This window comes from Phyllobates terribilis, unplaced genomic scaffold (genome assembly GCF_046119375.1).
Source record: "Phyllobates terribilis strain yellow unplaced genomic scaffold, ASM4611937v1 Scaffold_4__5_contigs__length_816908805, whole genome shotgun sequence".
Taxonomy (NCBI): domain Eukaryota; kingdom Metazoa; phylum Chordata; class Amphibia; order Anura; family Dendrobatidae; genus Phyllobates; species Phyllobates terribilis.
This window is the reverse complement of record NW_027362764.1, coordinates 12,483,497-12,501,091: the sequence shown is the minus strand read 5'-3', so window position 1 is coordinate 12,501,091 and position 17,595 is coordinate 12,483,497.

Genomic DNA, 17,595 nt, shown 5'->3' with positions numbered 1-17,595 from the left:
TGGTGATGACATCACTGATATAATGATGAGACCACACCCCTTATACTGCATCACCAGCTCCTCATCTATCACTGCAGACAACCAGCCTGTATACATGTGTGAGGGGATGTCAGCCCCACCCCCTGGTGATGACATCACTGATATAATGATGAGACCACACCCCTTATACTCCAGCACCAGTTCCTCATCTATCACTGCTGACAACCAGCCTGTATACATGTGTGAGGGGATGGCAGCCCCGCCCCCTGGTGATGACATCACTGATATAATGATGAGACCACACCCCTTATACTGCAGCACCAGCTCATCTATCACTGCTGACAACCAGCCTGTATACATGTGTGAGAGGTTGTCAGCCCCGCCCCTGGTGATGACATCACTGATATAATGATGAGACCACACCCCTTATACTGCATCACCAGCTCCTCATCTATCACTGCAGACAACCAGCCTGTATACATGTGTGAGGGGATGTCAGCCCCACCCCCTGGTGATGACATCACTGATATAATGATGAGACCACACCCCTTATACTCCAGCACCAGTTCCTCATCTATCACTGCAGACAACCAGCCTGTATACATGTGTGAGGGGATGTCAGCCCGCCCCCTGGTGATGACATCACTGATATAATAATGAGACCACACCCCTTATACTGCTGCACCAGCTCCTCATCTATCACTGCTGACAACCTGCCTGTATACAAGTGTGAGAGGTTGTCAGCCTGCCCCCTGGTGATGACATCACTGATATAATGATGAGACCACACTCCTTATATTGCAGCACCAGCTCCTCATCTATCACTGCTGACAACCAGCCTGTATATATGTGTGAGAGGTTGTCAGCCCCGCCCCCTGGTGATGACATCACTGATATAATGATGAGACCACACTCCTTATATTGCAGCACCAGCTCCTCATCTATCACTGCTGACCACCAGCCTGTATACATGTGTGAGGGGATGTCAGCCCCGCCCCCTGGTGATGAGATCACTGATATAATGATGAGACCACACCCCTTATACTACAGCACCAGCTCCTCATCTATCACTGCTGACAACCAGCCTGTATACATGTGTGAGAGGATGTCAGCCCCGCCCCCTGGTGATGACATCACTGATATAAGGATGAGACCACACCCCTTATACTACAGCACCAGCTCCTCATCTATCACTGCTGACCACCAGCCTGTATACATGTGTGAGGGGATGTCAGCCCCGCCCCCTGGTGATGAGATCACTGATATAATGATGAGACCACACCCCTTATACTACTGCACCAGCTCCTCATCTATCACTGCTGACCACCAGCCTGTATACATGTGTGAGGGGATGTCAGCCCCGCCCCCTGGTGATGAGATCACTGATATAATGATGAGACCATACCCCTTATACTGCAGCACCAGCTCCTCATCTATCACTGCTGACAACCAGCCTGTATACATGTGTGAGACGTTGTCATCCCCGCCCCCTGGTGATGACATCACTGATATAATGATGAGACCACACCCCTTATACAGCAGTACCAGCTCCTCATCTATCACTGCTGACAACCAGCCTGTAAACATGTGTGAGGGGATGTCAGCCCCTCCCCCTGGTGATGACATCACTGATATAATGATGAGACCACACCCCTTATACTGCAGGAGCAGATCCTCATCTATCATTGCAGACAACCAGCCTGTATACATGTGTGAGGGAATGTTAGCCCCGCCCCCGGTGATGACATCACTGATAAAATGATGAGGCCACACCCCTTATACAGCAGTACCAGCTCCTCATCTATCACTGCTGACAACCCGCCTGTATACATGTGTGAGAGGTTGTCAGCCCCGCCCCCTGGTGATGACATCACTGATATAATGACATGAGACCACACCCCTTATACTGCAGCACCAGCTCCTCATCTATCACTGCTGACAACCAGCCTGTATACATGTGTGAGGGGATGTCAGCCCCGCCCCCTGGTGATGACATCACTGATATAATGATGAGACCACACCCCTTATACTGCAGCACCAGCTCCTCATCTATCATTGCAGACAACCAGCCTGTATACATGTGTGAGGGAATGTTAGCCCCGCCCCGGTGATGACATTACTGATATAATGATGAGACCACACCCCTTATACTGCAGCACCAGCTCCTCATCTATCACTGCTGACAACCAGCCTGTATACATGTGTGAGGGGTTGTCAGCCCCGCCCCCTTGTGATGACATCACTGATATAATGATGAGACCATACCCCTTATACAGCAGCACCAGCTCCTCATCTATCACTGCTGACAACCAGCCTGTATACATGTGTGAGGGGTTGTCAGCCCCACCCTCTGGTGATAACATCACTGATATAATGAGACCACACCCCTTATACTGCAGCACCAGCTCCTCATCTATCACTGCTGACAACCAGCCTGTATACATGTGTGAGGGGTTGCCAGCCCCGCCCCCTGGTGATGACATCAATGATATAATGATGAGACCACACCCCTTAATCTCCAGCACCAGCTCCTCATCTATCACTGCTGACAACCAGCCTGTATACATGTGCGAGGGGATGTCAGCCCCGCCCCCTGGTGATGACATCACTGATATAATGATGAGACCATACCCCTTATACAGCAGCACCAGCTCCTCATCTATCACTGCTGCCAACCAGCCTGTATACATGTGTGAGAGGTTGTCAGCCCCACCCCCTGGTGATGACATCACTGATATAATGATGAGGCCACACCCCTTATACTGCAGCACCAGCTCATCTATCACTGCTGACAACCAGCCTGTATACATGTGGGAGAGGTTGTCAGCCCCACCCCCTGGTGATGACATCACTGATATAATGAGACCACACCCCTTATACTGCAGCACCAGCTCCTCATCTATCACTGCTGAGAACCAGCCTGTATACATGTGTGAGAGGTTGTCAGCCCCGTCCCCTGGTGATGACATCACTGATATAATGATGAGACCACACCCCTTATACTGCAGCACCAGCTCCTCATCTATCACTGCTGACAACCAGCCTGTATACATGTGTGAGAGGTTGTCAGCCCCGTCCCCTGGTGATGACATCACTGATATAATGATGAGACCACACCCCTTATGCTCCAGCACCAGCTCCTCATCTATCACTGCTGACAACCAGCCTGTATACATGTGTGAGAGGTTGTCAGCCCCGCCCCCTGGTGATGACATCACTGATATAATGATGAGACCACACCCCTTCTACTGCAGCACCAGCTCCTCATCTATCACTGCTGACAACCAGCCTGTATACATGTGCGAGGGGTTGTCAGCCCCGGCCCCTGGTGATGAAATCACTGATATAATGATGAGACCACACCCCTTATACTGCAGCACCAGCTCCTCATCTATCACTGCTGACAACCAGCCTGTATACATGTGTGAGGGGTTGTCAGTCCCGCCCCCTGGTGATGACATCACTGATATAATGATGAGACCACACCCCTTATACTGCAGCACCAGCTCCTCATCTATCACTGCTGACAACCAGCCTGTATACATGTGTGAGAGGTTGTCAGCCCCGCCCCCGGTGATGACATCACTGATACAATGATGAGAGCACACCCCTTATACTGCAACACCAGCTCCTCATCTATCACTGCTGACAACCAGCCTGTATACATGTGACTCGCCCCCTGGGCCGTGGGACACTCGGATCCGGGCAATAGGGAAACGGTGCGAGTAGTAGTGGCAACCCGGTTCCGTGGCTGAGGATGGTCAGGCCAGTGGTAGTCCGTTATGTGCTGATGATTATGTCCGACTACGCCACCCGTGGATTTGCGGTCATTAGGAACCGCCGCTGCAAGGCAGACCGCTGGGGCTGATGATGTATGCAGCTGGGATGGTGTGACTCCCCACGGGAAGAGTGCGGCCCCAGGGCAGTGTAGTGGATGGTGGGAGTGATGGTAGTGAGAGTCCCAGTGCTGATAGTGCTGGAGGAGCAAGGAGCACACAGACAACAGGTTGCAGTCCAGGGTCTTTACTAGAACAGGTAAATTGACCCACAAACAGTCCCGGCTAGGAGGGGACCTGGATGTCTGAGAGCAACGGGGAAATTGGCCCTGGTCAGGGTGAGGGTGTAGGCCTACCGTGCTTTCTGCGCTCCTTCTGGCTATCTCCTCCTTATAGGGTAACAGCCCACTTTCCGAGCTCTCCGTATATTCTCGCATGTATGGTCTGCAACGTGGGTTCCTTTCTGCTCCCAGCCTGGTACGGCTTTACTGGTCCCTTCGGTTGTGGCAGGGCCTCCAGGCTTCTTAGGCCAAGGAATATACAGTCCCCTGCGGACTGGTTATCTGCTGTAGGATGTGGAATCCTCCCTGCCTCAGACACCAAAGTCTGGTAAATTAAGTCCTTTATCTACCAAGACAGGCTCACTTCGCCTCTTGTCTCTGGCTTGTGGCTCTCCTCCTGCCACACTTCCTCTTAGGTGCAATACAACTTTCTGTCCCTGCTCTGCTCCGGGACACGTCTCAGTGCTGAGACAGGTCATCCAGTTCTCACTAACCCTGCCCCCAGTACCAGCTTTTATAGGGGCAGCCAGCTCCCCCTACTGGCCTGAGACAGGAGACATTGCATGCTAATGTTCCCCTGACCAGAGAACCTCCCCCTTGCTCTCAGACACAGCTTTAATATATTTGTGGCATCCAGGCCAGGGTGACACATTCCCCCCTAGTAAAATTTAGCTCTCCGGGACTAAACAATAAACAAAGACAATATGCATAACCATAAAACATTAACAGACAGACGACGCACAGGTTGAGTTCTTAAGGTCACAGTGTAGTCTGTGAACGGGTGTCCATATCACCAATACAACGGGGAGCCTTAACCAGGTGGGGTCTGTCCTACCCCAAGTCCTTTACAGTCTTAGTTCATTCCTTGGTTCAGCTCCGAACGCAGTCCATACAAGGTCCCGGTTATAAAAAGTCCATAACCTTTGAGTCCTTACGGTAACTGCAAGAAACTGAAACACAGAATTACCAAACATGCATGTAACTTTGCAAACATTTCAACATTTGGCAACAGGGTTATTTACAATCTTAGTGCACCCTATATTCTCCAGCGAGCGGGTATCTGCCCTTTTGTGCTCCTGGTTGATCTCCTTAAACCACTGTCTGGTGGTGGACCGACTTGGCTTTCCCCACTAGCGTTAGGGGTACAGCTACCAGCTGGACGTACAGGTAGGGCAGGCAGCTGTCTGCGGGTCCTTTGGCTTACCGCAGGCATGGCAGGCTCGCTGTCAGCAGAGGGTTGGCTGTCCTGGGCTGCTGGTACAGGCTCTTCTGCCTCTGGAACTGCTTGCTCCTCTTTGTCTTCCGGCTCTGGTGTTGGTTGTTGCTGTGCCGGTTGCAGGAAATGCAGGACGGGTGTAATGCACACGCCCGAACTGACTGGCGTGTGCGTGTTTATGTAGTGATTCCACTGTGCCATGAACCGGAGAGTGCCTGGAGGGGCGTAACTAAGTATCTGCCCGATCCGACCAAGGTCGCACGATGGCATACGACGCCAGTGCACCAGGGAGGAACCGAGCAGAGGAACCAGGGTCTACTCCAGGTCAGACTCCGGACATGGCTGTTGACCCACACCGGGGAATACAGGAACAGGCAGACTAGAGCGCAGGCTGGGTAGGGTCCAGTACAGACTGGGAGACAAATTCGAAACCGCAGACGCGGTGGACAGGGCCGAGCAAAGCGAAACCGCAGACGCGGTGGACAGAGCCGAGCAAAGCGAAAACCGCAGACGCGGCGGACAGAGCTGAGCAAAGCGAAAACCGCAGACGCGGAGGATAGAGCTGAGCAAAGCGAAAACCGCAGATGCGGCGGACAGAGGTGAGCAAAGCGAAAACCGCAGACGCGGCGAACAGAGCTGAGCAAAGCGAAAACCGCAGACACGGCGGACAGAGCTGAGCAAAGCGAAAACCGCAGACGCGGTGAACAGAGCTGAGCAAAGAGAAAACTGCAGACGCGGCGGACAGTGCTGAGCAAAGCGAAAACCGCAGACGCGGCGGACAGTGCTGAGCAAAGCGAAAACTGCAGACGCGGCGGACAGAGCTGAGCAAAGCGAAAACCGCAGACGCGGCGGACAGAGCTGAGCAAAGCGAAAACCGCAGACGCGGCGGACAGTGCTGAGCAAAGCGAAAACCGCAGACGCGGCGGACAGAGCTGAGCAAAGCGAGAACCGCAGACGCGGTGGACAGAGCTGAGCAAAGCGAAAACCGCAGACGCGGCGGACAGAGCTGAGCAAAGCGAAAACCGCAGACGCGGTGGACAGAGCTGAGCAAAGCGAAAACCGCAGACGCGGCGGACAGAGCTGAGCAAAGCGAGAACTGCAGACGCGTTGGACAGAGCTGAGCAAAGCGAAAACCGCAGACGCGGCGGACAGAGCTGAGCAAAGCGAAAACCGCAGACGCGGTGGACAGAGCAGAGCAAAGCGAAAACCGCAGACGCGATGGACAGAGCAGAGCAAAGCGAAAACCGCAGACGCGGCGGACAGAGCAAAACCGCAGACGCGGAGGGAACAGGGCTCTGTTCACACGGAACAGACTAGAAGGGAAAGGCAGAACCAGATACCCACAGGGTACTTGCAGAGAAGTAGCGAGTGGACCACAAACTCACAAACGGAAGTACAGTGACAACGAGCAGGAGTTAGGTACGAGTACAGACTCTGCAGAAAAAGGAAAGGAACGGACATAGAGAAAAAACAGGTAAAAGATAGGAGAGAGTTCAGACTGGAACTGAGTGTACGGAGGAGACCGACACTGCAGCGGGATACAGGAGCGGGTCTGGGAATACGGCCCCCAGAGAGGCGGGACAAACAGGCAAGGAGCGTGTTCAGACTGGCCTGGAAATACAGCCTCCAGGAAGGCGGAACGAAGAGGCAAGGAACGAGTACAGACTGCAGGTTAAGGTACACAGATAGGACACAGTACAGACATGGGAACAGATACTGCAAGACAGGTAACATAGACAGGACCTGGCATGTCAGAGACAAAAGCCAACTGACAGGGCAAGATGCTCAGGCATGGGTTAATTGGAGCAGCTGTTTTAAATACCAGGTGACAGACAGCAATAGGCTGAGGACGCACAAGGGGTGTGCCTGCAGCAGGTACAAAAAGCAGAAAGTGATCGGGCGCCGCCCTTAAGCAGCAGACACAGAGGCAAACAGCCAGCATGGAGGGAAGCCAGAGAGACACTCTGGACTGGAGATCAAGTGCGCGCTCTTGCACAGTGGGAGATGGACCACTATGCAAGGACGCCGCCAGGTATGTTACAACGGGTACCACTATGGCATCATTTATGCGAGTCCAGGACTGAGGGAACTCTCCGAGAACGGTGCTGATCATTTCTTCCTTGTCCTCTGCGGGTTCAAGGTCACTCTGATCCTCTTCTGCACTACGGAGTTGCTCGGGGCATCTTTTGAGGGGTCCCTGGAGACGGTACTAGTGGTTTCTCCTCCGTCCTTGGTGATCACGCACACCTTCGGGTTGTCGTGATCAGACTGCAGTACGGTGTAAGGTTCCCTTTCCCACTAGTCGTCCAACTTATGTAGCCTTCTCTTTCGCTTCAGGACCTGCTCACCAGGTTCTAGGGGACCAGCAGGGGCGTGTTGGTTGAAGAGTTTTTCTTGCCTCTCTCTCACCTGGGCCAGGCTCTTCTCCACACTCTCCTGTACCTTCTTGTACTGCAGTTGCCTTTCCGTATCCCAGTCCGCATCCGGGGAGGTGTCCTTAGGTGTTAGGACTCCCATCTCCAGGTCTACGGGCAGCTTACCTGGTCTAGCTCGCATCAGATAAGCCGGGGTGCAGTTGGTAGCATTCACCGGGATATGATTGTATAAGTCTATCAGGTCCGGCAGTTTTTCTGGCCACAGGCTGCGTTCCTCCAGGGGCAACGTCTTCAGGAGATCAATGACTATATTGTTCATTTTCTCGCACATCCCGTTGGTTTGTGGGTGGTAAGGCGTTGTCCGAATCTTCTTACAGCCATAGAGGTTGCAGAACTCTTGAAAGATTTCAGCCTCGAACGCTGGACCCTGGTCTGTCAGGACCTGTTCCGGATACCCGTGTGGACGGCAGAAGTATTGCTGGAAGGCTCTGGCCGCTGTTTGGGCTGTCAAGTCCTTTACCGGGACCACCACTAGAAAACGGGAATAGTGGTCCACGATTGTCAGGGCATAGATGTATCCTGACCGGCTTGGAGCCAATTTGACGTGGTCCAGAGCTACCAGCTCAAGAGGCTGCGTGGTGACGATGGGCCTCAAGGGTGTCTTCTGGCTGGCACGGTCCTTCCTCCTTAGGTGACAAGGGCCACAGTCTCTGCACCTCTTCTCTACAGCCCCTCTCATGCCAACCCAAAAGAACCGTCCTCTTAGCAGGAACTCCAGTTTCTTCCAACCGAAGTGCCCCGCTCTGTCATGGTAAGCCCCCAGGACCATAGCAGCATCCCGCCTTGGGACCACAACTTGACAGGTCAGCTCGTGCGTCCGGTGATTGACAATCCTTTTGCACAGCTTGCCTTCATAGAGGAACAGCTTGCTCTTCTCCTTCCATAGCTGCTTGGCTTCCTCTGGGGCATCCGGATCTATGCGGGCATCTTCCTGGGTCAGCAGATCTTTCACCAGGCGGACTGCAGGGTCACTATTTTGGGTCTCGGCCCAGCTGTGGTGAGGTAGGGGATTGATCATAACGGTGGTTAGATCTTCCTCCTTCACGCGGTGGGAGTATTGAGCGGCTCCATACCGGTGAAACGCGGGGAGTTCTACCTCCTCCAGCTCTTCTGGGTCTTCGTCACCTTCAGGTAAGTGAGGCATTCTCGATAGGGCGTCAGCGTTGGCATTGGCTTTGCCTGCCCGGTACTTGATCACGAAGTCATAGTTGGAGAGACGGGCCATCCACCGCTGTTCCAGGGCACCCAGTCTCGCATTGTCCAGGTGTGTCAACGGGTTGTTGTCCGTGTACACGGTGAACTTTGCGGAGGCCAGGTAATGCTTGAAGTGTTCCGTTACGGCCCACACCACTGCCAAGAATTCTAGCTTGAAGGAGCTGTAATTCTCCGGGTTCCTCTCGGTGGGTCTCAGCTTCCGGCTGGCGTACGCGATCACCCTTTCTCTGCCCTGTTGGTTTTGGGACAGTACAGCTCCCAGTCCCACATTACTGGCGTCTGTGTGGAGAATAAAAGGCTGGCCATACTCAGGGTAGGCCAGGATCTCATCCCCCGTGAGGGCCATCTTCAACTGGCGGAAGGACTCCTCTTCCGGTTTATCCCACTTGAAGGGTGGCTTTTGACTTCTGGACTTGGACTGTCCTATCAGGAGGTCCTGCATAGGAGCAGCCATCTTAGTGAACCCGGGGATGAACCTTCGGTAGTAGCCTACCAACCCGAGGAACTGTCTCACCTCTTTGATGTTCGAGGGGCTTGGCCAGCTCTTGATTGCCGTGACCTTGTCAGGGTCGGGGGCTACTCCTTCCGCACCTACCACGTGCCCTAGGTACTAGACCTTCAGTTTCAACAGGTGGCACTTCGATGGTTTCACCTTCAGGCCATAGCCTGCCAGGGCTTCGAACACCTCGGCCAGGTGCTTCAGATGGTCCTCGTAGGTCTTCGAATAGACGATCACGTCGTCCAGGTAAAGGAGGACCGTCTCGAAGTTTCGGTGCCCTAGACAGCATTCCATCAGCCTCTGGAAGGTCCCTGGTGCGTTGCAGAGCCCGAAGGGCATACAGTTGAACTCACTCAGTCCCATCGGGGTGGTGAAGGCGGTCTTCTCCTTGTCAGCCTCTGCCACAGAAACCTGCCAGTACCCGCTAGTAAGGTCCAAAGTAGAAAAGAAGTTAGCTGATTTTAGTGCGGCTAAAGACTCCTCTATTCTAGGCAGCGGATATGCGTCTTTGTGGGTGATACGGTTGATTTGTCTATAGTCGACGCACATTCTCATGGTGCCGTCTTTCTTTTTGACCAGAACCAAGGGGGCTGCCCAGGGGCTACAGCTGTCTCTAATGACCCCAGCTTCTTTCATCTCTCTTAGCATGCCCTTGGCGTTCTGATAATGTGCAGGGGGTACAGGTCTGTGCCTCTCTTTTATTGGTGGGTGGCTCCCTGTGGGGATGTGGTGTTCTATCCCTTTTACTCTGCCGAAGTCTAGTGGGTGCTTACTAAAGACCCTCTCGTACTCCTGGACCACCCGGTAGACTCCTTGTTTTTGGTGCAGGGGAGTGGAGTCAGCACCCACATGGAGTTTCTGGCACCAGTCCTCCTTTTGTTTCTGGGAGCCATTACCCTCCGCCTGTGGAGATGGAGGCAAGGGTTCCACGGCCCTGATAGCTTTGTGTTCGACAGCAAACAGTTTGGCAAGTGTAGCGTACCTGGGTAAGTGTACCTCTCTCTCCCCAATGTTGAGAATGCGAACGGGCACCCTCCCATGGCGGACATCAACCACCCCCCTGGCTGTCAAAATGGTGGGCCTGCTGTCTGAGTACACGGGTTCTACCATGGCTTGGTAGTCTCTACCTCTCAACCTGATTGCAGTCCGACACCAGATCATCATTTCACTTTTGGGAGGCATGGAAATAGGGAATGGATCACTGAGTCTTACGCTACCGATCTCACCACCAGACAGTTCTACCTGCTGCCGTCTCATCAGGGCTTTTATCTCCTTGTTGAGGACTCTCTGTTGGCTGGAACTAGCATTCACCGCCACCTGTTGTAGAATTACAATTACCTCTGAAAGACAATTTTCAATCACGTTAGTACCCACAGTTATTTTAGGGTGACTTTCACGACGGTCAATGTCCACAATAATCACTCCCTGTGCCGGCAGTTCAACTTTACCAATTTTAATGGTCATCTCCTTGAACCCCATCTGCGGCACGGGTAAGCCATTACTGGCGATGATGCTCAAGTTACTGTCTGGATACCGTGTGATATCAGCATCAGTCCAATACTGCTTAAAAAGTACATAAGGGATAGTGGTTACATGCGACCCAGTATCCAGCAAGGCACTCATGGGGATACCGTCCAGCACCACGGGTAAAACCGGGCGCCCCCCAACGTACTTATCACGCCAATCATAAGGGCCTGGTGATCTTATGCCTGGGGGTCGGCCCTCTGCCCCAGGTTGGACCCGTTTAAATTACAGTACCTGGAAATGTGTCCGGGCTGGTTGCATCGACAGCAAATGGGCTGTCCATCCTCTGCGTAGCGGTCTGTGGGCCTCCCTCGGAACGACGGGATCCTCCTCTGTCGACGCCACGGGACATCCTCCGGACTTGAAGCCAACTCGATGGGTCTTGACGGGTCCATTTGCAACGCCTGGACGGTCCTGGTCAACGCCGTGACGCTCCTGGTCAGCTCCTGGACTTGGTGGTGCAGATCTTTCGACGGGGCTTGGTTCAGGGCCTGTGCATCAGCCCCCACGGGGTCCATAGAGGAGGGCGCCGCCTCCTGGTGGTAGGTGAGAGCAGGGCGCCGGGGGTTTATAGTGCCACTAGTTGCGGATTCACGGAGCACCCTTATGGCCCTGTCCTTGAATTGGGCAAAGGTCAGATCAGGGTTCTGAAAGAACATGAGGCGCAGCTGGGCCCTGTGGGCGCTAGACAGCAGACCCTCTATGAATTGTTCTGTTAGCAGCTTATCCGTTTCCTGCACACTGCCAGGGTCAGTTTGTTGGATAGCCCTCAAGGCTTCCTGCAGGTTTAGGGCATAGTCTCTGATGCTGTCCTGTGCCCGCTGCTTACATCCATAGAACCTCATTTTAATTTCAGCGGAGGTACGTGTGTCAAAGGTACCCCGCAGCCGGGCCAGAATACCCTTTACAGTCCTTTTCTCCTCAGCGGGCTATGACTTCACCTCCCTTTGGGCCGCGCCAGTTAACTGCCCTGTTAGTATGCTGACCTTCTGTTCCTCTGTCAGGGGGTAAACCTGGAACAAACTGTACAGCCTTTCCTTAAAGTCAGTTAGGGCATGGGGCTCCCCTGAGTACTTGGGCAGCCAGGCCGCTCCAGGGATGTAGGGCAGGGAAAATGGCATCACTGCTGCTGCAGCTGCATTGGTGGTAGTGGGCGCCTCTGTATCCAACATCTTCCTCCCCCTAGTTAAGCGTGGCCTACCTTCCGACGATCCTCTTCTGTAGGCCGCGGCTCCGCTGATGCTGCTCCGGGCGAGGACCTTGCGTCGCGTCCTGGTGACGTCAGCGTCGCTCTCTCTCCCTTCCAGGACCTTGTGCAGCGTCGGTGCGTGGGGCGGAGCTTCCGGTCTCGCACAGTTTGGATGTCCACGCCCCTCTTCTTCCCGCGCGGCGTCCTGAAGATGGCGTCCGATGGCGGGAAAACGGCTGAAGATGGCGGGAACCGATGGAAGATGGCGGGAGACGGCTGGAAATGGCGGGAAACGGCTCCGGACGGCGGGAAACCACTTTTCAGGTAAGTGCAAAGTTTTTTCTAGGCACGCAATACCCGTTTGTGGCGGGTTGGTTGCAATCCTGCCGACTACGCCAAAGCTAACTCGCCCCCTGGGCCGTGGGGCACTCGGATCCGGGCAATAGGGAAACGGTGGGTGTAGTAGTGGCAACCCGGTTCCGTGGCTGAGGGTGGTCAGGCCAGTGGTAGTCCGTTATGTGCTGATGATTATGTCCGACTACGCCACCCATGGATTTGTGGTCATTAGGAACCGCCGCTGCAAGGCAGACCGCTGGGGCTGATGATGTATGCAGCTGGGATGGTGTGACTCCCCACGGGAAGAGTGCGGCCCCAGGGCACTGTAGTGGATGGTGGGAGTGATGGTAGTGAGAGTCCCAGTGCTGATAGTGCTGGAGGAGCAAGGAGCACACAGACAACAGGTTGCAGTCCAGGGTCTTTACTAGAACAGGTAAATTGACCCACAAACAGTCCCGCCTAGGAGGGGACCTGGATGTCTGAGAGCAACGGGGAAATTGGCCCTGGTCAGGGTGAGGGTGTAGGCCTACCGTGCTTTCTGCGCTCCTTCTGGCTATCTCCTCCTTATAGGGTATTAGCCCACGTTTCCGAGCTCTCCGTGTATTCTCGCATGTATGGTCTGCAACGTGGGTTCCTTTCTGCTCCCGGCCTGGTACGGCTGTGCTGGTCCCTTCTGTTGTGGCAGAGCCTCCAGGCTTCTTAGGCCAAGGAATATACAGTCCCCCGCGGACTGGTTATCTACTGTAGGATGTGGAATCCTCCCAGCCTCAGACACCAAAGTCTGGAAAATTAAGTCCTCTATCTGCCAAGACAGGCTCACTTCGCCTCTTGTCTCTGGCTTGTGGCTCTCCTCCTGCCACACTTCCTCTTAGGTGCAATACAACTTTCAGTCCCTGCTCTGCTCCGGGACACGTTTCAGTGCTGAGACAGGTCATCCAGTTCTCACTAACCCTGCCCCCAGTACCAGCTTTTATAGGGGCAGCCAGCTCCCCCTACTGGCCTGAGACAGGAGACATTGCATGCTAATCTTTCCCTGACTAGAGAACCTCCCCCCTGCTCTCAGACACAGCTTTAATATATTTGTGGCATCCAGGCCAGGGTGACACACATGTGTGAGGGGTTGTCAGCCCCGCCCCCTGGTGATGACATCACTGATATAATGATGAGACCACACCCCTTATACTGCAGCACCAGCTTCTCATCTATCACTGCTGACAACCAGCCTGTATACATGTGTGAGGGGATGTCAGCCCCGCCCCCTGGTGATGACATCACTGATATAATGATGAGACCACACCCCTTATACTGCAGCACCAGCTCCTCATCTATCACTACTGACAACCAGCCTGTATACATGTGTGAGAGGTTGTCAGCCCTGCCCCCTGGTGATGAAATCACTGATATAATGATGAGACCACACCCCTTATACTGCAGCACCAGCTCCTCATCTATCACTGCTGACAACCAGCCTGTATACATGTGTGAGGGGTTGCCAGCCCCGCCCCCTGGTGATGACATCACTGATATAATGATAAGACCACACCCCTTATACTGCAGCAGCAGCTCCTCATCTATCACTGCTGACAACCAGCCTGTATACATGTGTGATGGATTGTCAGCCCCGCCCCCTGGTGATGACATCACTGATATAATGATGAGGCCACACCCCTTATACTGCAGCACCAGCTCCTCATCTATTAGTGCTGACAACCAGCCTGTATACATGTGTGAGAGGCTGTCAGCCCCGCCCCTGGTGATGACATCACTGATATAATGAGACCACACCCCTTATACTGCAGCACCAGCTCCTCATCTATCACTTCTGACAACCAGCCTGTATACATGTGTGAGGGGTTGTCAGTCCCGCCCCCTGGTGATGACATCACTGATATAATGATAAGACCACACCCCTTATACTGCAGCACCAGCTCCTCATTAATCACTGCTGACAACCAGCCTGTATACATGTGTGAGGAGTTGTCAGCCCCGCCCCCTGGTGATGACATCACTGATATAATGACACCACACCCCTTATACTGCAGCACCAGCTCCTCATCTATCACTGCTGACAACCAGCCTGTATACATGTGTGAGGGGTTGTCAGCCCCGCCCCCTGGTGATGACATCACTGATATAATGAGACCACACCCCTTATTCTGCAGCACCAGCTCCTCATCTACCACTGCTGACAACTAGCCTGTATACAAGTGTGAGAGGTTGTCAGCCCCGCCCCCTGGTGATGACATCACTGATATAATGATGAGACCACACCCCTTTTACTGCAGCACCACCTCCTCATCTATCACTGCTGACAACCAGCCTGTATACATGTGTGAGAGGTTGTCAGCCCCGCCCCCTGTCGATGAAATCACTGATATAATAATGAGACCACACCCCTTATACTGCAGCACCAGCTCCTCATCTATCACTGCTGACAACCAGCCTGTATACATGTGTGAGAGGTTGTCAGCCCCACCCCCTGGTGATGAAATCACTGATATAATGATGAGACCACACCCCTTATACTGCAGCACCAGCTCCTCATCTATCACTGCTGACAACCAGCCTGTATACATGTGTGAGAGGTTGTCAGCCCCGCCCCCTTGTGGTGACATTACTGATATAATGATGAGACCACACCCCTTATACTGCAGCACCAGCTCCTCATCTATCACTGCTGACAACCAGCCTGTATACATGTGTGAGGGGTTGTCAGCCCCACCCCCTGGTGATGAAATCACTGATATAATGATGAGACCACACCCCTTATACTGCAGCACCAGCTCCTCATCTATCACTGCTGACAACCAGCCTGTATACATGTGTGAGGGGTTGTCAGCCCCACCCCCTGGTGATGAAATCACTGATATAATGATGAGACCACACCCCTTATACTGCAGCACCAGCTACTCATCTATCACTGCTGACAACCAGCCTGTATACATGTGTGAGGGGTTGTCAGCCCCGCCCCCTGGTAATGACATCACTGATATAATGATGAGACCACACCCCTTATACTGCAGCACCAGCTCCTCATCTATCACTGCTGACAACCAGCCTGTATACATGTGTAAGGGGTTGTCAGCCCCACCCCCTGGTGATGACATCACTGATATAATGATGAGACCACACCCCTTATATTGCAGCACCAGCTCCTCATCTATCACTGCTGACAACCAGCCTGTATACATGTGTGAGGGGTTGTCAGCCCCACCCCCTGGTGATGACATCACTGATATAATGATGAGACCACACCCCTTATACTGCAGCACCAGCTCCTCATCTATCACTGCTGACAACCAGCCTGTATACATGTGTAAGGGGTTGTCAGCCCCACCCCCTGGTGATGACATCACTGATATAATGATGAGACCACACCCCTTATACTGCAGCACCAGCTCCTCATCTATCACTGCTGACAACCAGCCTGTATACATGTGTGAGGGGTTGTCAGCCCCACCCCCTGGTGATGAAATCACTGATATAATGATGAGACCACACCCCTTATAATGCAGCACCAGCTACTCATCTATCACTGCTGACAACCAGCCTGTATACATGTGTGAGGGGTTGTCAGCCCCGCCCCCTGGTGATGACATCACTGATATAATGATGAGACCACACCCCTTATACTGCAGCACCAGCTCCTCATCTATCACTGCTGACAACCAGCCTGTATACATGTGTAAGGGGTTGTCAGCCCCACCCCCTGGTGATGACATCACTGATATAATGATGAGACCACACCCCTTATATTGCAGCACCAGCTCCTCATCTATCACTGCTGACAACCAGCCTGTATACATGTGCGAGGGGTTGTCAGCCCCGCCCCCTGGTGATGACATCACTGATATAATGATGAGGCCACACCCCTTATACTGCAGCACCAGCTCCTCATCTATTACTGCAGACAACCAGCCTGTATACATGTGTGATAGGCTGTCAGCCCTGCCCCCTGGTGATGACATCACTGATATGAGGAGACTACACCCCTTATACTGCAGCACCAGCTCCTCATCTATCACTGCTGACAACCAGCCTGTATACATGTGTGACAGGTTATCAGCCCTGCCCCCTGGTGATGACATCACTGATATAATGATGAGACCACACCCCTTATACTGCAGCACAAGCTCCTCATCTATCACTGCTGACAACCAGCCCTGTATACATGTGTGAGGGGTTGTCAGCCCCGCCCCCTGGTGATGAAATCACTGATATAATGATGAGACCACACCCCTTATACTGCAGCACCAGCTCTTCATCTATCACTGCTGACAACCAGCCTGTATATGTGGCACCCCAGGGGTCTGGTTTCCACAGTAACGGCAATGTTATGTCTGAGAGCAGGTGGGAGGTCTCTTGGTCAGGGATCCTGTGCATGCCACACCTCCTGCCCAGTCCTGGGAGGGGAAGAACTTCCCCTATATAAACCTAGGGCTGAGGCAGGGTTAGTGAGTAGAGAAGAAGTAGAGACAGAGAAGAGAAGCAGATATAGGAAAAGAACATCAGGAGCTCTGTGGGAGCAGTGCTACAAGGAGTCAGGGGCTGGCAGCTGCAGAGCTCGCCCTGACTGAGAAGTTATCACCGGACCCGGAGTCCGAGGCTGTGGGGACTAACTCCTATCCAGCAGCAGAAACCGACCGGCAGGGGATTGCAGGTCCTCTGGCCCAGAAACCCGAAGGCACGGTCACACGCGTGGGACCAGCACCGCCGTCGTGGAGCGGAAGCTACTTGAAGGCCCCGAGTCACCGGCCATACGGGTGAGCACCACACGGTACACTCAGGGACGTGGGCTACTTATACCCGCCTCTAGCAAGGTAGCCGGAAGAGTATCGTTAGTTTGGGAGGCCTACAACTCCGCCTGGCCAGGGGAGATCCCATCTGCTCAAGGACTGACCAGGCCCCAATCGCTAGCCAGTACTCCGGGAGGGTCTATCTTTGTCATCAGTAAAGACCCTGAACTACACCGTACCGTCTCCGAGTGGTTCCTGCTACCCCCATCATCCACGTCGGCTGCCCTGAGGCCATACCCCTCCCGTTGGGGGTTATACTATCACGCTGCACAATCCTACCACCGGCCTCAGCGGTCTGCCCTGCAGCAGCAGCTCCTTAGCTGTACTCAAAGGGTGGCGTAGTCGTCCA